This window comes from Neocloeon triangulifer, unplaced genomic scaffold (genome assembly GCF_031216515.1).
Source record: "Neocloeon triangulifer isolate White Clay Creek 2 clone unplaced genomic scaffold, ASM3121651v1 ptg000017l, whole genome shotgun sequence".
Taxonomy (NCBI): Eukaryota; Metazoa; Arthropoda; class Insecta; order Ephemeroptera; family Baetidae; genus Neocloeon; species Neocloeon triangulifer.
In genome coordinates this window covers 1,749,004-1,772,545 of record NW_026775559.1, presented here as the reverse complement: position 1 = coordinate 1,772,545, position 23,542 = coordinate 1,749,004, and the positions used below count along the sequence as shown (strand labels likewise).

Below are 23,542 nucleotides of genomic sequence, written 5' to 3'. Positions count from 1 at the left end.
AATGTAACAGAGATGATTAAATCACTTTTTCCAATATTTTTTCAAACTATAAAAAAAAAAAAATTGAGAGAGATTTTCAGCAAGTCCTCTTATATAGCTAACAAATACATCAAATTTGCCACCAAAGAAATTATTCTTTTAAAAAATTTCATTAAAAATAACCAAATGAATCTTTAAGGTAATTCAAAGCACTTCCAAGAAGGAATTGTAAATAATTTATTGTGTTATTTTCAGAAATGTGTATAAAATTGAATGATGCCAGAGTAACAAAAAAGTTAATCATTAAGGGGCTCTTGCTTTGCTATTCCACTTTGTCAAGACACTTTAGACTAATTATGGTCAAAAGCGTCAACTCTGCTCGTTGGAAAGTTATTTGCAAGATAACGTGTGTCTCTCGTTATTATCAAAGGAAGACAAACTGCAAACACGTCGGAACCCACGAAACTCAATTTCAACAACCGCCAATTAAGAACAAGGTCCAGCAGTAAAAACGGTTTAAGTGGTGCGAGAGATGCCATTTTTCACCGAACTCTATTTAAGTCATTTCACGCTCTGCGGGCGTCACGTAATTTATTTCGCTTTGGGCGGAAGGAAACATAATTTCCGTGGTGTGACTGCCGACGATACATGCACCCTTTGAAAGAGCAAAAAGAGAGGAAAAGGAAACGCTCACCTCTCGCAATATTTTTCCACTCCCCCGACCTTTCCAGCTAACAAGAAACGAAAATATTTGCATGAAAAAATTGGCGCCAAATCTAATTAACGAGCTCTGCAGGCGAATTCCATTTTTCTCTCGGGCGAGTGAACTTCATTTTTTTTTCTCTAGCCGCGGAGTAGAACAAACACGGCGGGTGAGCTCGCGGAACTGCCAAGGGTCATATTTCACAATTAAGTGGATTAATAATTCAGCCCAAGTGTCCAAGTTTATAGGCAAATGTGCAGTTCTCAAGACGGAGGAGAGCACTCTGCTTCCATGTTGCGAGTTGCAATCTGCACTGATGGTGAACCAAGAGAGTCGTAAAGTCAAAGGACCGCGAGTGGAAATATTCTCAAGACTACATTTTCTTTCAAAGTAATTTTTTATTGAATATTAGGTTTCATCCTTTATAGCCTAAATGAAAGGTCAGATAATTGATTTAGTGAAATGCAAATTGGTATTTTAATTTTAAAGAACACAACCCTTGTAATTTGAGATTTATGCTTTATTGCTTACAATTAATAAACTTCTTGAGAATAACTTAAATAAATAAAAGTTTTTTTTTATCAAAATTTAGAAACTCTGAAGTTTTAAATGGTATTGCGAATCATCGGCCAACTTGCTAATTTCTTGGAGAATAAGTAAATATATAGAATGAATTTTTAAGTCTCTCTTATGGAGTGTAAATTTTTAAATAAACGGGTGTATAATGAAATTATTTCTTTTTTCATTGTTAGTTCTTTGTCTTACAAAAAATTCAACACATTTCATTTTAAAATGATTAAATTAAAAAAAAAAAAAAATTAGAAAATGAACCTGTTTAAAAAAATATTTCGCATGGCTCAAAACGGTGAGATTAATTAAGATATTTTGATCACAGTCATTAACCTTGTGGCTTGCCTCATGCACCAAGGGCGTGTATTTGAAAGCTGTATGAATTTCCCCTGCTTTCCTGTGATCAAAAGAACAATTTGCTTTTCGACGGAAACCATAGTGAAATGTCTGTCATAGGCACGTGCTTATGAGAGTTTCTTTGACGGTCTCTTTTCTTTTTATAACGACGTCTATCCTTCTCTCGTTAATTACACAAAGGCGCCGTTCATTTTCGGGCGGAGCCATTTTTCCAGCGACCGCGAACAACAATCGCGTCGTTCGTTCAGAGAGAGAACTGCGAAATTTTATTCCGCTTCTGTCAAAGGGGTGCCGTTTGCTGCTGCGGTTGTGCGGTTTTTCCAAAGAATGAAGGCGCCAAGCTGCTTTTTAGACAAAGCAGGCGCGAATGAGTTTCGCAACGTAATTGCAATTTCACCTCCGCCGGCGTTTGTTGTTGCTCAAAGCAAAAAGCGGCGACGGCGCCCTCCCTTTGTCTCCGTTTAACAAAGACAATAAAGAGTTTTAAAATAATGTCCCCCCATGTGACAGTGCCGAGATTAAAATCATAGGCACATATTTACCTTGGATTCCTCAATGAAATACGTGCGAAATAAACTATCAGCAAGAAGCAACTCTAATAGGATCAATGCTGTATTTTTTTTATGAAATTTTTTGGCATTATTCCTTTATTTATATACTCATTTATCAAACCTATCCCAGTATAACTTTAAAGGTACATTCAAAATATAATATTTATGAAAATTGCGCTTATTTACTCTTCATTTCGGCGTATTGTTTATTATTTATGTAAAATCTGTAAAATAAAACATTGAAATCAAAAAGGGTTAATTTTTAAGATATAAACTATTTTTAGAATAGAAAAGAAACTCAAATATGACAAATTTATAAAAAAAAAATTGGGGCTAGCTGGGAGATTTTGTCAATAACACATGACCGTAGCTGAATCATTATTTTGATTTTAAATTTCACAAATTTAAAAAGAAACAAAATATAGAAAATTTAAGGACTACCTCTATAAATTTTAAGGGGAATTGAGAAATTAGGCGGTGGCCTATTAATTTTTATCCCTTTCCTATATAGACAGAATTTTCCTGACAAAAACAACAGTGTAAAAGATGGATTTTTTCTTTCACTAAAAGTATTAGGAGGACGGCCAAAGTGGGATTATTACGGTTCCAGGCGTCGCAGTCGGTTGCAAAGTTACAAACTGCAGTGATAAAACACTTCATTCAAAGTGAATTGCTCCTTTAAGGACTCGACAACTTTTCCCTCTCGCGCACAATGGGGGAGCAGGAAAAGTTGTCCCACATCAAGTCCATCTCTCTCCAGCACAAAACCTCTCTCTCTCTCTTCTGCCATTTCATTTTTTCCCTCGGCCTCTATTATTTTTTCTATACATTCGTAAGCCCCGCAAAAAACCGTAATACACACACGCGGAGAGAGCATTCACTTTGAAACTTCCCGATGCGTCTTTTGTGTGCCCATATATATAATAAAATAATAATATTGCACGCATACAAACTCTCTTGGTAATATCGTCGTGCAACTTGGCAAGAATCCTCTTAAAAGATTATAAGCGAGGAATTTTCTGCAGATTTTTTCCACCTCTCTGGTAATCCTTTGCTAAGAATTTGGCTCTGTTTGCGAAACGGAAAGTTGTGTGCAAGAAAGACGGTCGCACAAAGCAGACGGGCGAATTAAACTCTTTGGAAAGAACTTGTTTTGTTAAAAAGTCTCACAAGTCAAGACTAGAATCTGGAAAAGTCGGAAATTTCACGTTGGCGTGCTCATTGAGAAGTTATATGGAAAAAACGAGCTTTTCCACGTAGAAAATTGTGTTCTTCCTTAGAAAACCAAAACGGCTTATTTAGTTCTGGAAAAAGTTGAAAAATTCTTCAAATGTTTTTTTATAGAGTGAAATTCAATTTCAGTTTTAAATTTGATTATCTTATGAATTATGACTGCGGATTCTGTTTAAATATTAGAAAATATAAAGTTTTTTGTTTAAAAACGTCTCCTAAAAGTTTCACGTTTCTGCTGTATATGCGGAAAATTTCTTGCGATATTGCATTTTGAAATACTAAAAGTTTTATTGGCAAACGTGTTAGAATATAGACTTGTAAAAGCCGTTTTTACAGGCTTCGATGTCAAATGGTCTATTTAAGGAGCACTTCCGCGTCATAAAAATGTGCATGTGGATGAGAATGAACATCCAGGCCGGCGAATCAATTCGGAATTCTAAATATGTAAAAAAAAAAAAAATAAAAACATTAAAGAAGAGTTGCACATTTAGATACGCAGTGAAAGAATGCGACCGAGCAGCCTTTTATTTAATTCGATCACGCACACCAACTGAAGTCAATATCCACAGGAACGACCGTGAGAAGTTTGCTGATAGCAAGATGTGCATCTCGTGACTGCGTTGTCACAAACGGCGGTTTTGTGACAAGCGGCGAAAAATTTCACGTCTTTCGGCGAAACGGTCGCGATAAGTATAGAAACTGCTTTCAGTTCGTTTGGCGTTATTTTCGCCCTCGATATCTGCCACAAAATTGCACGACAACGACTTTTCTTTCTTTCTCTGCTCTTAACATTCAAACTGACGAGATTTCAATAAAGGAGCAGTAAATTTTTATGGTTTTCAGATTACAAGGAAAAAAGTGTTCATGTTTCAGAAAAATGGGATAAATGAATCTGGTTTGATTTCCTTCAATAAGCCTTCGCGTGAGAATGGTGGAAGCGAAAGTACTCAGAAATTATTCCGTGAGATGCAAAAAGTAAAAAACCTGATAATCAAATCAAGTGAAAAGGTTCGGATTAGTTATGGGGAAATATGAATGATCAGCACTAAAATAGCTTACACATTATCTCCTTTGTAATTATAATAATACAGCTTTTATGTAAAACTTTCTAATATTTATCATTTGTAATAAAATATTTTTTTTCAAAAAAGTCACCAGAATTAAAAAGTTTAAGATCATATCAGTCGTCTTTCACCTCAATATATTCCCTTAAAAAGTTTGAAAAATTCGAAAAATTATCATTGCATCAAAATGAAAGTTGGAATATTTCAAATAAATACGAAGAGTGAGAATTTCATTTACAAATTTTTATTAATTAACAGAAATGTATGAATATAAAAGCAGAGTTAAAACACTGATTAAAGAGCTGTGAGGCTTTTAAAGTCACGTCTTTCATTAAAAGTGAAAAAATTGAGCTCTTATCTCGTACGTGCATTTTACGAGAGGATTTGTATTTTAATAGCAAGAGGTGCGAGATTGATTGGCCTCTCTCGTCTTCCTTCGTTGTATCATTTTTCCATCTCGCAAAGTTAATTAATTTTACGGTGCAGGCACGAAGTTATTCTCCCACGACGCCGTTTTGCGGCCGGGTTCGTTTTGCTAATCAAGCAGAAATTTGGCGCGTAAATATAATATTTTGAGCTTGTTTGCGTTTTCGTGTACTCACGCATCCTTTTTCGCGTTGTAGTTAGGCAGATTGTGGCACACAAAGAGAAAAGCAAACTGGAGCTGTAAGGAGAGAGGGAGGGGATATCGATTTGCAATGTGAAATTACGTAAGTCAAAGTGCGGAAACTGGAAAGCAGGTTTTTAATTTGCCAGCTATGTGTGGTTTGCAGTTAAATCAGCATCATGATTCAATTAGTTTTTGTATTTTTATTTAAATTAGTAAATCATCAGGCAATTATTATAAAAGATGACTTTAACTGCTAACAAATATTAAAACTATAATTAGTCAATTTCAACATAATGATTGCGTTGATTTGGTTTTTGATATACCAATTCAAATCGTAGAAATCTTGTTGATTCCGTTTAATTAACTATTTGTACAATGAAATAAAAGTAAATTAAAAACATAGTAAACACAAAATAGATAAATAAAACGTTGGGTAAATCAATTCGGTAATTAGTAGAATATTTAACCTTAATAAAATACTTAAGAGCAAGAAACGTGACATTTGAAACCCGCACAAATGCAATATTAGTTGCAGGCAACACAATATGTCTCATCGCAGGTCGTGTTTGCGCAATCAGCAATTTGTGCAAACCGATATATGTGCGCAGCCGAACATATGCGGAGATCGGTGCAGTGCTAATTTTATCGCGCAATACGCGTGTGTGCAAGTGTCTAGGTAATTAGGATTCTGCTGTAGCTGCTCGTGTGTCGGTGGCGTGATTTCCACCCGTACGTCGCTCCAGGGCCTAGCATGAGTAATGTTAGTTCGTTCGGCTCAGCTACGGCAACCTCGTGCGCTTCTACCTTTTGCCCTGCATGTGTTTTGAGCCAATTATAAGCTGGAGAGAGAATTCTCACTGGCTCACGCAATGCTTTTCCGTCAGCCCAAGAAACACACCATCAAAGAAATTTAAGACGTGCCATAAAACTTCAATAATTTGAAGATAAATTGCACAATGGTTTATATTTGAAAAAAAATGTAACACGCTTAATTGAGTTCCATGCATTAATAGAAATTTCTTTAAGATATATTTTAGAATTTCTTGAACCTTTATAAAAAAATGTGTATAATTAAAGCAATATTTTTGGGAGCTATAAATCAAAGTTATTGGTCTATCAAAATTGGTTGAATTATTATATATTTACATTTTTATATCAGTTTTAAAATAAGTTATTTTAAATATTTATCTATGAATTATTATCTTAAATTAGTTAAGTTCATATGGGACTAAATAAAAACACAAAATTCTGATTAGAATTTAATTTTGCTTTTGACTCGCCAAAAATCGATTCTGGTTGCCAAATAGTAAAAAAATAGGAAAGCTTTATTAGTTCAAAACAAAATGACAATTTTTAGTCTCCCAAAAGAGTAAACTCTTGCACAGTCAGAATTTCCAACTATTCATTTCAATTCAAAAACACGTGAAGCACTTTCGCTTCCACCGCACGAGTGTCATTTCCCAGGAAGATAAATTTCCCAGACTGGGTGTACGAACGTGTGGCATTCCATTTCGGCACTCATTCTCTGCAAAAAATTTTTTCGCAAAATTCCCATCAGGCGCGTGTAAACAAGTGGTGCAGCAGTTAATTTGTAGCGGGTCGCTCACTGCAGACCAATTTTCTGCTCTGGGCAAAAATTCCACCACTTGGCAAACAAAGGCCGGCGAATTTCGCCCACGCTCGCCCTCGACGTTTTGAATTTCAAGACCGACGGCACAAAACATGCAACCCCCGGCAAATTAGTTTGGAAAGTTATCTTTGAAGCTTGCCAACGATAGGTTGTTTTCAGAAATAATATGCAAACACTTTTTCGGCGCGCGTCAATATTTTATTGCCGCATATTTCGAAGAGTGACTGACGATTCCTGGTTTGACAGCCTTTCCTGTTTTTATACGCGAACAGACCAAACAAATTTCCTCTTCATGTATAAGCATTGCGCACGCTCCTCCTTTTTGTTTGCCCAGTGTGTGTTATTTTTTTACGTTTTCCGGCACGCAAATCACTTTCCTGTCCTCAATTATTTATCAATTTTGACTGCATGACATGCTCGAAAATTCCTTCATGGCGATTTTCCCGTCGTTTTTGTTGCCAACATATACCGAGAAGAGAAGCGACTTTCCACAGAGAAGAAAAAACATCATGAAGCTCGTTACAATTTTTGATGAAATATTGACTAGCTTGAAAAATATATTTATGACATTAACTGGTAGGGATAAAAATAGCTAGAGTTCGAGACATTTTATTTGATAAATCTGGTTGAGAGATGCATGCATGCGTTAAAAAAAGGGCAAATGGAAATTAAAAAAAAAAATCTTTTTCATTGGATGTTTAGTAAAATTAAATTACCTCTAAAATCTAAACAAATTTCTCAATTTGCGTTGACTAAATAATTTTCTCTTTTTGTGATTGCTCAATCCTTTTTTTATTTGGGATCTATGGTCAAATCTTTTAAACAGACAGAAATGAAGAAAGAGTAGCACATTTTTTTTAATAAAGATTGAACTGCACAATGTAGCGCGGGTTGTGTTCGGAATAAACGATCCCGCAGGGGCTGGCTGTTTGCTGGAATTCGATTAAGTTCCCAATCGCAGAGTGCTGGCCTAATTCCACTGCATCTTTTTTCCTCCTCTCGCGCCAATCATCGATTCTCGGCGCACAACAAAAAACACCCAATGCAGCCTTTTTTCACCCTCTTGTATTTTATACCTGCTCCAGAGTCCGCCGTGTATTGTATTGAACGGGCGTGCGAGAGAATTTATGGCAATCAAGCGCGGTTTCCGAACGAGGAAAATATATTGAGAGAGACGCCGTTTCTATATCTATTGACCTGAAATTCCGCAAGTCGACGCTCCAGTTTCATTAAAAGAAGCATCGCGATTGTGCAGAGAAAGAGAGAAGCAGTTGCTCTCGTTCAACTTTCAAGATGCGGTACAAAGTTAAATAATAGTAGTTTCTTTCCTTTTCAGCACTTGTACCATGTGCATTAAAAATAGACGTCGCGCTGCGAAATTTACATATTCCTTCCATAAAGCCGGCGCTGTGAACCAACGAGAGCATGTGTTATCATCCAAACGCATTTCTAAAAATATTTAAAAAATTTAAAACTTAAATTTACACTGCAGTAATTTTTATTTAAATAAGAAAATTTGAACCAATTTTATGGGTTTAATTTTACCTCGTTAATTCATTTCCAACTCATCCCTGAAATTTTCAGTTAATATTAATTTTCTTCGTTGTCGCCTCTAGAGTGAAGTTGGAAAATTAATTAATTGAAGTAGGGCATCTGAAGTAGAGGAATGATAAAACAACCTTATCTTATCACCGCTTATGACGTGGTTCACTTTTGTCCTCAGGAATTAATCGTTGCAGAAATAAGGGTCTGGATCTTAACACATGTACTGAATGTGTCTGAGGAATTCCGCGACAGTCTGGAAGATGCGCGCGAGTGCTGTTTTTGTTTATTTTATGGCGGCAGCCGGCGCGAGCGAAACGAACGGTGCGCGCCCGTTTTCAATTTCTAGCAGCTTTTTACGAGCCGCCTGATGAAAAAGAGCGGCATTAAAATAATTGCTTCCATATCATCTGTTCCGCAGACGCGCAGCTAGGGACGTAAAAAGGGCACGCATATCAGTCTAGTTCTCCACTTGGAAACGAGCTTTCACAACAATTGCGCTTTCCTTCATTTACATCTGAGTTTTATTTGCGCCAACGCACGTCATTCTCCGCGACTTGAATGTCTCCTTTTTCTCCTTCAAGGTCTTTAGTTGAAAAACCCAGAAAGTTTTGAATGACTGGTGGATAAAAAGGATTGCACCTCATTACACACGTAAGTCGCTCGAGAGCGGTGCAAAAACGTGTTTGTCTGACTCGGAGGTTAAGATGTTTTCTTCGCAATTTGCTGCAAATAAATCTCACTCTAGTTGCAAAAAGAACTTTTTAGCGCCCAGCTGGAATGAAGACGAAGTGCATCGTTTGCATCAGAATTGCATCGTTATCATTCAAAGCATTTGAATACAGTGGAGGAACTAAAGAACTGGGTCTTCATATTTTACGTGTCTAAATTTTACACAGATTGCTGGAATTTCTGTTTAAAACATTTCCTTTTTAGATAACTTTCATGTATGCTTAAATTGTGCTTAAATAGGATTTTTTTTTTAAATATTATTAACTGGTTTTTTATCTTGGCTAAAGTTTTTGCTAAAAACTCTCATGTAAAATTAATTATAATAATTTTATATTGACACATTTTAGAACGTACAAATGTAAAAAAAATAGTTTAAGAAATGTGATATAATTAATTATAAAATAATTCAGTTCTGCACAGGATATATAAATACAAGAACTAAAATCAAAATCAAATTTTATAGTGATTCTAAATTATTAAATAAACTTACATAATCAGAGTTTTTGAAATTTTGTTAAACAAATGGCAGGAAAATTGATCTCTGTTGGAAATTCCACGAATCAACTTCAACTCAACATGGAGCAACAAACCAATGTGGGGGTGGTTTCGCTGAGCAGGAAACCGACTTGCTGAGGTTTCGTTCTGTGTGGAGCGCGAAACAACCGCTCTCGCGCAACCAACATAATTTCACAAATTTAATTCGACAATGCTCATGCATTGTGGCTGCAGGCAAAGTGCATGCAACGTAAATGTCTAATGAAGAGCAGCAGGCGGCGCGACCGCAACCAGCCCCTTAATCCAGATGAAGTGGTCCCAAGGGCCTTTTGACCTCGTGCCCTGCGCTCCTTGGCCTCGCACCTTCATCTCATTCCATTAACAACGCGGCCGGGCTCAGGTGCGGCGTAAATCAATCTGCAGGCGGATTCGAGTGGCGCTGACAATTATTGCGATTTACCGCCGCCCCACCACTCAGAGTCGCAATTAATTTTCACCCTTCATCCGCCCCAGAGACACGGCTAGGGAAATTGGTCCACGGCCAATATCGGAGATTGCACGCCACCATTCTCAGAAAGTGCTCCGTAAAAACTTTTTATTGCTTTATTTTATTACCATTTTTACTTCAAATTATTCATTTCCAAGAGAAGAAATTACAGTGAGAGAATTATTGATGTTGTCATTTTATAATACATTTCTTCCAATTATTCAGAGTGATATATTTTGGAGTTTTTTTTTTATTAGAACGAGTATGATTCAAGGAGAAAATTTATTGTTCAAAACTCAATCCTTAAAAGAGTGACACATTTTTAATAACCTTTGTTCAACTTTTAAAGTTAAATTGTGTTGAATAATAGACCTATTTTTTCATTATATTGCTAATTTAATTTAATTTTCTGCCTTTTTTACCTTCAACAATGAGAAGGAATTAATTACCGATTTAAAAAAAATTAAACTTTAGGTAAATTTATGTAGTGTTCAAAGATTTTAATTGCTTTTGGAAGGAAAATCCGAATCACTCTGTTACAATTATTGTAGATTGTTGCAGACTGGCGTTGGATAAATAATGATATTAATTAATAACAAAGGGACGAGCTAGTTATAGCTCGTTATCTGGTGGAACACGTGTCCTGTCGTTGGTCGCTACGTAATCACAACAGAATCTATTTAGCGAAGGAAGGACGGGAGTTTAATTTTGCTTACAGCAGCATACTAAACAGGTTTTGAAATAACAAGCATTGGACAGTGCAGAGCAATTATCAAAGTTATGAAGTTCAGCGTAGCGTGCCAACCTAAAAGTTATTCCACATCAAGCCAGCACTCGCGCACCGAGTGAATTTGCATATTACATCGGGCAGCGCGCGCGTTGATTTCTGCTACGGCAAATAATAATGACGCTGGCTGGCTGATGAACCGTGCATGCATAGCAAGTAGTGTAGTAGTTTTGCACCAGAATCTGCCGCTTTTTTGAGATGAGTTGTTGTTGTTGTTTTAGCGTAAATATTCCGGTTCACTACGAGAGAGACTTTTTGATGAATAAAATATAAGCACACTTTCAATTTTGCTGTAAAAAAATGGTAACGAGAGAACTATAGTCTCTTAATTAAGACATTTGAATATTCTGCTTTTTAGGTCATGTTTACAGTCTGATGATAAAAAAAAAGCTTTAAAAAGTATTTTTAAAATTGATTTTTTAATTCATACTCGCTGAAATGGATTTCAAAATATAGAGCATTATGGTTTATGTAAGAGAGATTTTTTTTTTAATTTCCATGTTTTTATAATTTTTTGTATAAATGCTCATAACAATTTTCAAGCAATGATTTTACTGTTTTAAGAGAAATTGAAAATTTTCCATTGAAGCTAATTTGCTGCAGCACCGTTTTATTTTCATTTTTGTTTTCTTTGCCCCAGTCGTGAGGCAGCTTACAAGATTAAGCTCTTGTACAAAAGGGCTGCACCAGTTCCCCTCGGGCTTAAAAAATAAAAGCTCTTGGCTAATTACAGTGATGTAGCAGGGATGTGCGTCCAAACAAGAAAAGCAATTACAAAGAATTACTCTCTGTACACTGTTTTTCCTCGTGCAATGAGCCGCAGGTCTGCCTGCTCGTCCAAGTAATTCCAGCCAAAATTTCCACCCGAGGACAGATTTATGTCTCTTTCGCGGCAGGAATTTCCGAACGGCTGACACTTTTTGTCTCCCTGCGATGGAGTTATTCATCCACGGGCGGAATTTACGGCAGCGCGCAAGAGTCAATTTTGAAGTTGAGCCAAGTGTAATAAGTACATCACGACCCTATTGCGCCATAAAGATAATAAATTCAGTGCGAAAACACTGCTGCATACTAACAAGCCCGTGTTTTAATAGGTCGCGTGTTTGCGAGCAAAAATTACGACGAAATGACTGCTGGAGAGGTTTATAGTTTTTTTCCGCTGCAAAATTCATTCCGACAATAGATCTGTTGATAGCTCATAATTTAGATCAAAATTCGTGAAACTAAAATGACAAGGAAAATACTTTATTGAAAATTTTTAATAAATTTAAAATGTTAATTGGAATTTCTAGATCATTTTGTGAGACAAAAGAATTCCAAAATTGTTGGGAAAAAATTATTTAAATCAAAATCATCCGTTAAATATAGTTTTACTGTTAAAAATTTAAAAAAGTTGACTCTACGCATTTCTATCTTCCTTTTTTTGCTATAAAAAGACTTTACCTGGAACCTTTTGAACTGAAATTTTAGTCAAAAGAACTTTTTCACCTCACTACGAATTGCACATCACGCTTTTTCGCATGAGATTACAAGATGAAATGTCCAGTAATTTTTCAAAGCTGATAAAAGTAACGACTTCCAGTCTAATCTCATTTTATGCAAAGTTATTATCAGTTCAGCACGTGATAATCTGCGCGTCCCGAAAGAAAAACAAAGTTTGGGAAATTCAAGTGAGAGACACCCGGCGGTGGAAAAACAAGAGCAATCTGGCAGAAAGAGAAGAGCAAACCGGTCGTTTGCCAAAAGGAATGGCAAGGATAATATCCTCTTTAAATGTTCTCTCTCATTCTTGAGTGGAAAAGTTTAGGAGGAAATTTTGGGGAAAAAATTAATTTGCATTTAGTATGGAGAGGGGAAAACGAAACTTTATGTCTCATTTTTATAATACAAACAAAGTGGAATGAGAGGAAACGAAACTTTGTAATGGAAAAGATTTTTTTTTTATACCAGAATTACAAGAAATAAGGACATGCAAAAATTTGTTAAAGGATATCATAAAATTAATTCTGACTGGATACATGATCAGGATCAAAATGTAAATTGTAAAATCATTTTGACATCAAGTACAATTTAATTAATAAACCTACATCAATTGCATACCAGTCTGGTTCTTCTGAATGCCAAAAGATTTTAAGTTTTAACTAAAACAAATGCCCCAATTTTATAATTTAGCATAAAAAAAAATTTTGATTAAAAGGGCTCAAGTGAATATTTTCCTGGTAGAACTGCATTAGTCTTAAACACATTTATAAATTGAATCAGTCAAAACGAGCAGTTTTTTCGCCCGTTTTGTCTCTTATTTTACAAATAAAATGGATAGTAAAATTGAGTCTGAAATAAATTTTGTCTTTGTAGCTTTTATTAAATAATAAGCTTTTGCTCAGTTTTGTTTGAATAAATTTGAATATAACCCAAAACTCAATCCCTGAAATCGTCAACTCTCATGGAATCGCAATATCAAAGCCTTTTGTTAATAATGATCTCTGTTTTCATCGGAGAGGTTGCAGAATCATGTTTGGAAACGCTGAAATTACACCACTTTCCTCTTTGTCAGCCCGAACGCGAATATCATCGTCTGACGGCAAAACATGATGCTGAGTAAATTAATATCACGCGGCACATGATGAATTCCAACGCGCGCGACAAATGTTGCGCGCAAATCCCGCTGAAAATTTCCTCAACCGCGGGTTTGTTGGATGTGAAAATATTAGTTTGGGGATCCCTAGGAGCGAGCGAGGCTATTATGCCCAACGAGAATAAATTCGCAATTCTAAGCAAGAAATTCTGGTGCGCTCAGCCTCTGGGCCTGTTTAAAAGCCGTTTCCGGCACTCAGCCTGATGGGCTTTGAGAGTGTGAAAAAGTGCCGAGCCTCCCGCAGTGCACATTTATCCGCCTGCATCCAACACAAAAGGTGAAAATGGATGTTGCGCCAAAAGAGAGCGGAGAGGGTGCGTAGATATAATTTTATGAATTTATGCAGATGATGCTGCAAGGCAAGGGTGGAAATTCCTTCTGCAGATCCTTAATTCGCTCGGGTGGAAAAGGGTTGTTGGAATTAAAATGACAAATGGTGCGGGGCCTCGAGAAAGTTGGCCAAGTGATTCTGCATGCAGAGGATTATACGTCGGTTTATTATTATCACTATAAGAAAGAAAAGATAAAGAGAAAGTGAGTTTCCACTTCTCCCCGCTAACCGTCCGTGAAATTATAATATTCAACAGCCAACTTTTCAACAGGCCACGCAGGATTTATTCATTGGTCTGCGTAACAACTTTTTGAATTGCTCCCAGAAAAGTCATTTCCTCTTCGCGCTACCTCGCTTTATAAACAACATATCCGATCATTGTCTTTGGAATGTAATAAGAATATTAAGATGTTGGTACCAATTGAAAAGGGAAAAATTTTAATTCACTGTTTTTGATCAGAATAAATACTTTAATAAGTGGAAAATATTTCTTGTATTTTTAAATCTTTGAGGTCAACTTTGATAAGCAAACTGTAATTTTAGATGTAAATGGGAACATTCCTGGTTTTTCATCTGTGTTTCATTAGTGTTTTGGAAATTAATTTATTCAGAGTTTTAACATAAACACATAACTTTTGGCGTTGAGCTCTAAAATCTACAATAACCATAATTTTTTTAGAATAAAAAATTTCATGATGATCTTCAGCCTCCTTTTAAATGGAAAAGTTCCATAATAAATTAAATAAGGTACGTGTGAGAATGAAAGTGCTTTCAAGTCTTTTGAATTGAAGCGTCCGCTCTGGTCGTTTCATTGTCAGCAAATCTCTCTCGGCCGTCACGCGCCATAAAGGGGGGACGGGTGCGGTTTGTTTTCAGTGACATTTGCGGCCGAGAGCCAACTTTTATACTCAAATCGCACCTCGGCCTGGCGTGAAGGCGCCGTAAAGTGGTAAAACTCCACAAATCTCTGGCTTCAGTGTACACAGAGAGAAAGAAAGACATCGCGCAGAGAAAAAGCAGCCTCGCCGTGTAACAGGAAGAGGAGGAAACTCTGGAAATTTATGCCGCAAAAGAGAACAAAAAGCGAGAGATTAAGGTGGATTTGTGCGCGTCTTCTTCGCTACACTGGGGATCATAAATTTAAATTAGATATTCATGAAATAATGCACTTTTTGCTCTGTCCAAATCTCTTTTGCCTTATCAAAGCAGCATTATAACTTTGCCTTTGTTTGCGTGCAATAAAAATAATTGCTCCCTATGTGGGAGGACAATAAAGATACGCATATGCCTAGGGGACCTTGCAAAACAACCAGAAGCTGCAACCACTCGCCTGCAACCCTAAATTACGGCGCAATAATCGACTTATTCTTTAGCGTGCATGCGGTGTTAATTAAATAAATGAGGAAGCAACTAATGCGAGTCAGCCTTTGTTCCGATAATTACGTTAATATTTAATGGCCAGCTAATTGTACGTTGCTTATATTGAGAGGCTTAACTTGAATCGTGGGTTTTGCTGTTAATATGAAATATGAAATAATTGTTTGTAATAAAAACATATCAATACATATAGCAACGAATCCACACGAAATTAATTAAAGAAGTTTCTAGTCAATATCAGTTTGATTGAGGGAGCACAAAAAAAAAAAAAAATCAAAAAGTATAAACTGAAAGAGGCACGGTATAAGATTCTTTGAAATTGCCAGTGAATAAATTTGGAATTAAGTCTCTTCAAATAAGTTGCAAAACAGCTTTTGTTCTGAACAAACAACATGTTTACGAGCGGTTTTTTTTCAGTAAACAACCGGGGTCTTTCATTTTCCCCTCAAATTCATTAAGTTTGAATAAAAAACGAAAACAGAAACTATAAAATGAAATGATATATTTAGATATCTTCATTCAGAGGAGATATAAAAAATCTGCTGATATAAAGAGGTGTAATTTTTAATAAGCATTCTAAAAACCCATATTTTTTAAGAATTATTTTAGATTTTATTGCTTAAGATACCCACTTTGATTTTTATTTTGTTATACTATAAGATCAAGTTTATCTAGGCGTAAACTTTGCACATAAATTCCCGTATCTGAAGGTTCACTTCATAAATTCGCAAGTTCATAAATATTTAAGGTAGGCGCAAGACTCGCTCGGCGTCTTGAGGGTATTTTCTATTTTGAAGGCTGTCAAAATAACCCTCGACAGCAGTTTCTTGCCGGATTTAAGCGCACGCGGCACCTGCCTGGAATCGAGCGAGACCAGCATCTCTAGCCCTTCTAGTTGGTTGCTCTGTGTGTGCAGAGGGGAGTAAATTTTCGATGCTTTGTTATTGAATTATCACCGAGGCCGCGCGCTGCTACAACTGGTGTGTATGTGTTGGGTTGGTTAATTTTGTAGGCAGGTAGCATCGCATTCACCGTGCTATCGCATAATTAGATAACAGACTCACACTGTGTGACAGCAATGCAGCGGCGCTTTAGTTCAAACTCTTGATCCACTTTGCACATCGGATTTGAATGTATCGTGTACACGCCTAATTTCATTTGCTAGTCACATTTATGTCTCTGAAAGGAAAACGGGTTGGAGAATTTTCCCCAAAAAATTCAAATATTTAAATGGAGCCAAAATTGGAAATCTTCCATAATAGATGATGATGTTAGTTTCATAATATTTAAACAAAATAGACTGGTGGTTTTTTAACGATCATAGAGAGGAGTAGTTCAATTTAGGTCTAGTAAACATTTAGCAAATTATTCTCGATTTTATTAAGCTTTATTTAGGTGATTATTATTCGTTTAATTAGTTATTTATTTGAAAAAGTTTATTTTAGATGTTTTAAAATTTAAATTAGATGATACAATGTAAAATTTAAATAGGTTTTTTTTATCTTAAGACTTATGATTTATCTTTGGTGATTCTTATTTATATTGTTTTCTTTTATGCCAATTGAGGTAAAAGAGGAATCAGGAATCATCCATTTTTGCCATCCTTAATTTAGGTGAAACTTCCTGAAATTTTCCATTTTTCTACAGTGGGTCAGATAAAAAATTTCTCTGAATTTGTTCCAATTTAAGAAGAGCTCTTAAATTGAAGCGAATATTTGACCAAATATTAAGAAGAAGAAAAAACGAAATTCTTTGAATTCAGCTAATAAACAAGGACGTATTTTTTCAAATTTCATAAATAATAATAATAATTACAAAAGCACAAAACTTACCAGTGAAGTTGGTTGGAGATGCGGGAGGTTGAGTCTGAAACAAAGAAGCAAACGGCCATGTAGAAATTGTCACACAGAGGGGAGCTAAAGTCCATGAGAGTAGCGCGTTTGGCGAACAGGCTTTCGCACTCTGAGGGCGCCGCGATAAGATGTGTTCCCACCAACACACACACACATCTCCAGCTGCCTCTCGCCCTGATAAAAACTAACTGATGCGGTGGTGTGTGAGCACCTTTCAACAACAGCCAGACCATTCGCGCACATCCACCGCCCGCCAACCACATGGGCAAAGCCCCCAAGGCCTCTCTTGCCTCATAATAGGCTTTCATCTATATTCTCGCCTCTCCTTTCTAGACGCACACCTGACTCAAAAAGTTTTGAGCTTGGTGAAAAAACGACATAATCAAAGTAAAGGAAAGCAAGTCTTGTGGGGATTGGCACGAGTTTGTTTACTCGTTGTCGGCGTCGGAATGAAATCCATAATGTATCGGCTTGAATGATAAAAAGAGTAAATCATTCCAACAGTATTAGGAACCAAATCAAAACGTATTTAATTTTTTAATACTGCAGTGCAGAATTGCTTTTTAATTGAGTTATAACGTTCGTGAGATAATTTGATAACCCTAGTTCGATGTTTCAATGCCATGATATTAATAAATAAATGTACAGTTTCTCACATATAAAAATATTTCTTTTGAAAAATTTTATATTTGTGTATTATTTATTCTTTTTGGTACGTCAAATATTTTAAATTGTTTACTGTGCTTTTAAAATGGTTTTTTTTATTCATAATAAATCTAAATCAGGATTTTAAATTTTTTTCCTGACAAAATTTTTTCCAATTAAAATTATGCTGATCTCATGCAAAAACGGTACAAAAATGGTGCAGAACCGGTTAAAATGTTTTGCATCAGTTTTACACCAGTTCTGCACCATTTCCAAACCATTTCTGAACCAAAGCCTAATTAAAGTTGGCGCTAATTATTTATTTTTCCTCAATATATTTGTTTACTAAGCTTTTGAAATGATTTTTTTATTCAAAATAAATTAAAATCAGGATTTTATGATTTTTTTCGTGACAAAATTTTTTCCAATTTGAAATAAGTGCTGATCTTGTGCAAAAACGGTACAGAAATGGTGCAGAACCGTTTCAGATGTTCTGCATTAGTTCTACGCCAGTTCTGCACCTTTTATGAACCTGTTCTGAACCAAAGTCTAATTAAACACGGCGATTATTATTTATTTTAACAGTAATATTTTTGTTTACTAAGCTTTTTAAATGATTTTTTTTTTATTATCTAAATCAGGATTTCAAAATTTTTTTTTCTGTCGAAATTTTTTGAGTACTTTGAAAAGTATGATGTAACATAGAATATATTAATGAGTAGTAGAAGCAGGGAAGATATATTTTTTTTTCAATTTACCTTTGAGGCTAAAAAACTTCTTAAAATAAATAAATTTAATAAATATATTATATACTTATAATTTATAATAATATTTAACAAGTCTGTTCATTTTCTGAATTATTATGATTTTTCTTTTTAGTGAAAACATAATTTGAATGAAAGTTAAATAAAAAAAGTGGGTAAATAGAGTCAACCACTGCGATTATTATCGGGCGGCCGGCTCGCTCCCTCCTCCACCACCTCTGTGAATTCAGAAAATTCCAGTCGGTGGAACCCTCTTAATAAAAGTCGACCCACACACACGCAGGCTTTTAGTCGAGCAAAACCTACGACACTCTGCCCCGAATCTTGTGGCGCGGACTGAATTTTTTATCGGTGTCATCTCGCAGACGCCGTCGTGAATATTAAAGCGTTGCGCAGCAATTTTCGCCTGCATTCCAAACATTAGTTGCTCCTGGCAAAGAGGCGAAGGAGGTCACGCAGCAGTTTTCGTTCCACGCGGGAGGTCAGTTGTGTAGTTTACAACTTGCATTACTCTACGTAATGCAGGCGAAGAATGTGGCCAGGTATTCCGGTGGCGCTAATGCGCTCTCCATTACTCCCGGTTGGCGGCACACACCACTGGCTCTTCGCCGCGTCCGCCAGGCTTTTATAATTTACGGCCACCGGCAGGTATTAGCGCCGAGGCTTGTTTTAGCGCGAACAGAGCTAAACAGTTATGCCGGCAGCCAAATGGCATTTTACTTCCTCAAGCCGGCGTCGAGGCATGGGAGCTCTAAAGCCTTTTAAACTGTTGGTGGCGACCATTTTCTACGGGTTAAGTAAGCTGTTTAGGAACAGCTCCAACATTTTATGTCCAAAATGAAGTTTAAAGTACTGTATGCTCTCTTTTTCAACGTAAACATGCATTTTGGGTTTTAATTGGATTTTGGTTAAAATTAGAAATTGTTTGAATTTTTTTCTCGTTTTAAAATTATAGTTCAATTATATAGACGATTTTTCATAAATATAACATGATTTAAAAAAGTTAATTTAATCTTTTTATTCTAGCATAATTCTGATTATTCTGACAATTCATCCATGGTATGTACACACGTGTCATTCTAATTCAGAAACATATGAGATTTAAAAGTGACTTTAAAGGAAAATAATATAATTATTATTTTTTCAATTATCTATAAATGATTCTTCTCTATAAATAGCACGATAAATTCGCTGCATACATTTTCAGTTATTCACATTCGATCCAGTGCATGTTTTAGGGATGCCGACACAAAGAAAACTCACTTCCCTCTTTTGCGGAAAAGTGCTTCATCATCGAGAACCTTTTGTGATCCGCACTTCTCTCCATCTTTGTCATCTTTGTGTGCTCCGAAACAAGCCCTTCCTTGTAGGCAAGTGTTCGCACGACTTCATTAAATCCAACTCGCCGGTTAATCAATCAATCACTTTGTACTTTTGCTCTTTCGCCTGTACCAACAACAAGAGAGATAGAAAGAGCAGAATGGGTTCTTTGATGGCCAATGGTCGGAGCCAGTCGACCTGAAAATTTGGTCTCTTGCAAGTTTGTCCGGCAAACATTGAGTCGCCCTGGAAAAAATATCAAGCAGACGGACGGCGTAAGGCAAAGTTGCCGCCGTGCAAACACTTGTTTCTCAAGTCCTCTTTGTCACATACAAAATCGAGTGGGCAGGTTTATAATGACGCTCGGAGGGCCTACTTCACGTGCAGACGATAATAGGCTGCTTCATGGTGACCGACAGGGTGGTGAAGCAATTGTCTCTAATTGTAAGATGAACATGCTACAATTAATTAGGTTTCCATATTTTAAATAGCTCAAGCAAAAAGATCTTATTGGATGTAACAAAAAGCAGGGATCTAAATCAACTGGAAAAAAATCTACAAAATTTATCATCATTATTTAGAATCTTCTTTTTTCAAATCAGGGATGAAAGTTTTAATGATTTGTGAAAAAAAAATTAGAACAAGAAAAATTAAAATTGTGCTAATTTGCACTTAAAAAGTATAAAACTTTAAAAATTCTATTTTGTAAGAAAAATAGGTCTCGCGAAAAAGATGAAAAAAAGTTGTTATTTTGTATCAAAATACATTTTACCGAATGAACTTTTGAGTGGGAATAAGAAAATTTGTTTCACTTGCTTCTAATAAACAAATAAAATGTAATAAAAAATGTAATAGCTTTTTCTGAAACAGCTTTTTTTGCAGACATTTTAAAGTGCTACTATATTTTTTGTGTTGACTGATTGCGAGATCATATTTCATGATCATCCCTCTAAAAATAGGAGACCACTTGAGTGAGAGGTTAGGCAATCCGCCCGACCCATCTACTGTGCACGCTGCATACTTTTCTTCCACAAGCGACTCTTTCCAAATCAGTGACTCGGCGAACGCCGTCGATATAAAAAAAGCGTCGAGTGCGCCCGCATTTTGTAATCGCATTATGCACGGCAGGGGAGAGCGAGACAAAATCCTCCTAGGAGAGTGATGGAGACAGTTCATTACGACCTTTAGTATATCAGGCAGTGCACAGAGTATGTATGTTGGGCTTAGACTCGAACGTATAAGGTACGGCAGGGCTGTAAAAACGGCGGCCAGACTAGATATTGCTCACAAAAGGAAGTCATCCCAGGCTTGTTTTAGCCTCGCATAAAACAGCGGAGATTTTTTTACTCCCTCTCTCGAGAGAAAAACATAACGAGCTGCTCCGGATAAGAAAACAGCGCGAGATAAATGCATCGGCATACATTTATCCTCGGAAGGACGCCAAGCCTTTCTCTTCCACTCGCATTGTGTTTTCTCTGTCGGTGCAAGGCAAAAAGGCACTTCCCTTCCTTCTCTGTTGCATTTTCTCAGAGCAAACAAATGTGTTTATGGACTCGTAATGCTTTTGCTCTTTTGAATATGCATTCGTTTTCCAATCCAGTAACCCTCTCTGCAAAGAGCCATTACTCTTTGCTTGCCTTTCTTTGTTTCTCAAAACACGATTGTGTTGTTTTTATGCTGCTGAGAGCTAATTGTGAATATCTGGAGCAAACGTCAAGCCATTCCCTTCAAAAGGCTCTCTTAGTCAGAATCTCTCATTTACTTATATTGTGTTTGCATTCTCCTCTCTGATGGGATTTGTTTTTGTGAGTGGTTATTTATTGTTAACCCTTTGATATTTTGAAGTTTCAAGAGCGTCCTTTCAACTTTCACAATCAGAAGCAGAAGTGCTTTGATAAGTTTGTAATTAATGTCTTAAGTCTAAACTCAGCAAACAAAAAGAAAATGTAATGAGCTTTCTTTTATTTTAAATATTGCATACAAAATAATACAAAAAACTTGAATTTTAATTGATTTCATAATTTATTAATTTATATTGAAAATATGAGTAAATAAAAAAAAATAAATAAAAAAAATCACCAACTCTAAAATTTAGAATACACATACTATTTTGGAGTATTTTTTACGTATTATAAATTCCGTTTGATTCTCAAACGAAGAAAAATTATATTTGATTTGCAATTAAATTAGAAATCAGCTCTATTACACTGACAGACTTAACTTGAAAACAAGACAGTGTTTTCAATTTCGATCTACTTGCTGAATCACTTCTTTTTACTTTGTATTGCCAATTCTCGCTTCTTTAACATCTCCAGAAAAATTGCTCTGCAGCACGGAATGAGATCGTAATTCGATGCGGTTACATTGCGCGCGGGCTAAATTTTATCTTGGTTGAAGGAAGAGGAGCAAAAGGAAGAAAAGACGCGAGGCGTAAAGTGAGCCTAGCGAGGCTGCGTGATCTGCAGCAATATGTGAAAAAGCGTGCGCTGCTTCTTTTTCCCAAACGCACCTCCGTGTATCGGCTGAGTTTATATGTATTTGAAGGGGGTGATTTATTTGCTCACTCATCAGCACCTTTCACAGCGAAATGATTCATTGGACGGAGGAATTTCTCCACTGCGTGCACATTCTCTCTCTCTCAAGTACGTTCGCTGCTTATAAATTTAAATCAATGCCTTTTCAGACGAACAAGAAAGTGAAATTGAATTTAGTGCTGAATGTGTACAGAGAAGAAGAAGCTGCTCAGAAATTTTTATACCCTATCTCTCCAAATTTTTTTCTCTATCTATAAGAAATTCAAATATTCTCTCTTTCAGAGAGTTGCTCTTTTTTCGTTAAATGCGCCGCGACATGAAGAAAGAAAAAGAGTCTCGAGCAAAGTTATAATTTATTCATTATGCCGTGGCTCCGCCTGCTAAATTTTTCTGTGGTAATCCCCGACTCGTTCCGAATTATACTCTACTACGGTCAGATTTTCCAGTCTGATGCAAATGAGGGGTTGTAAGAGAGACAAAAGACTGCTGCTGCTGTGTATTGACTTAAAAAGTTGGATGCCAGCACGTCATAAAATAATTCCTCTGACTTTTCCACGAGAGGAATTTTCTCTTATTTCCAGCAGAGAGACGGGAAAGGAGAGAACTTCAAAAGAGAATTAGGGAATGGCTGAATGAGAGGAGTGATAAAATTTTTAAGTGGCCCTGGGTGAAAAAATTTGCAAAGGGGAGTAAATTGCACAAGGAGAAGGAAAGAGATTCGGCTTTCCTCCTTTGCAACCAAAGAAAATTATTAATTAAAAATTTCAAATTACTTTTAAAGCTATTCAGTTAATTAGACTCCAAAGAAATTCCAGGATCCAAAGGAAATCATGTTTTAAAAACAGAGGAAGTAATAATGTGAATTTCAATTCAATGTTCTTATTAAAAACAATGGTATTTCCTTTTCATTTACAATAATGTAAATTTGTAAAACATGCAACATGCAATGTTACTTCCGCCTCACGACAAAAAAACGTACTTAAAGAGTGCTTTGCCTAATGGCCGCAATCCGTGATTCACAACCAGTATACATTTTGGGATTGAATTAGAGCAAAAACCCGGCAGGGACCATCAATTGTGAATCAAAAGCACATTGTATCGGTTCGCCACCACCGTGTCCGTTCTCGGGGGCGCATTTGCGGTGCTGCTCTTGTTTTTTTTTCTGTCGACCGCAAACGCTCACTTTTAGAATTTGTATCGGAAACCGATCGGGCCGATCGGTCGACGGTTAGAACACCCGGCCGCCCGCAAAGCGTCATGCGGCTAACGAGGCGGAGCGCGCGCGAGTTAAAGGCATACTTTACACACTCACTCGTAACAACACAAACCGATGCCTTTGGGCC

General features: G+C 36.4%; 1 protein-coding gene across 5 annotated transcripts in view; it reads right to left on the bottom strand.

The window, feature by feature from the left end:
• The window catches only part of LOC132203584 (uncharacterized), a 139,301-nt gene that overhangs the window by 26,289 nt on the left and 89,470 nt on the right, over window positions 1-23,542 (bottom strand). For 4 of the 5 annotated variants that reach the window (XM_059631458.1, XM_059631457.1, XM_059631461.1 and 1 more), the window contains one exon: window positions 16,916-16,949. The exons of the other annotated variant lie outside the window; for it this stretch is intronic. The gene's annotated coding sequence lies outside the window, so the exon portion shown is untranslated. The remainder of the gene's footprint in view (window positions 1-16,915; window positions 16,950-23,542) is intronic. 5 annotated transcript variants of the gene reach the window in all.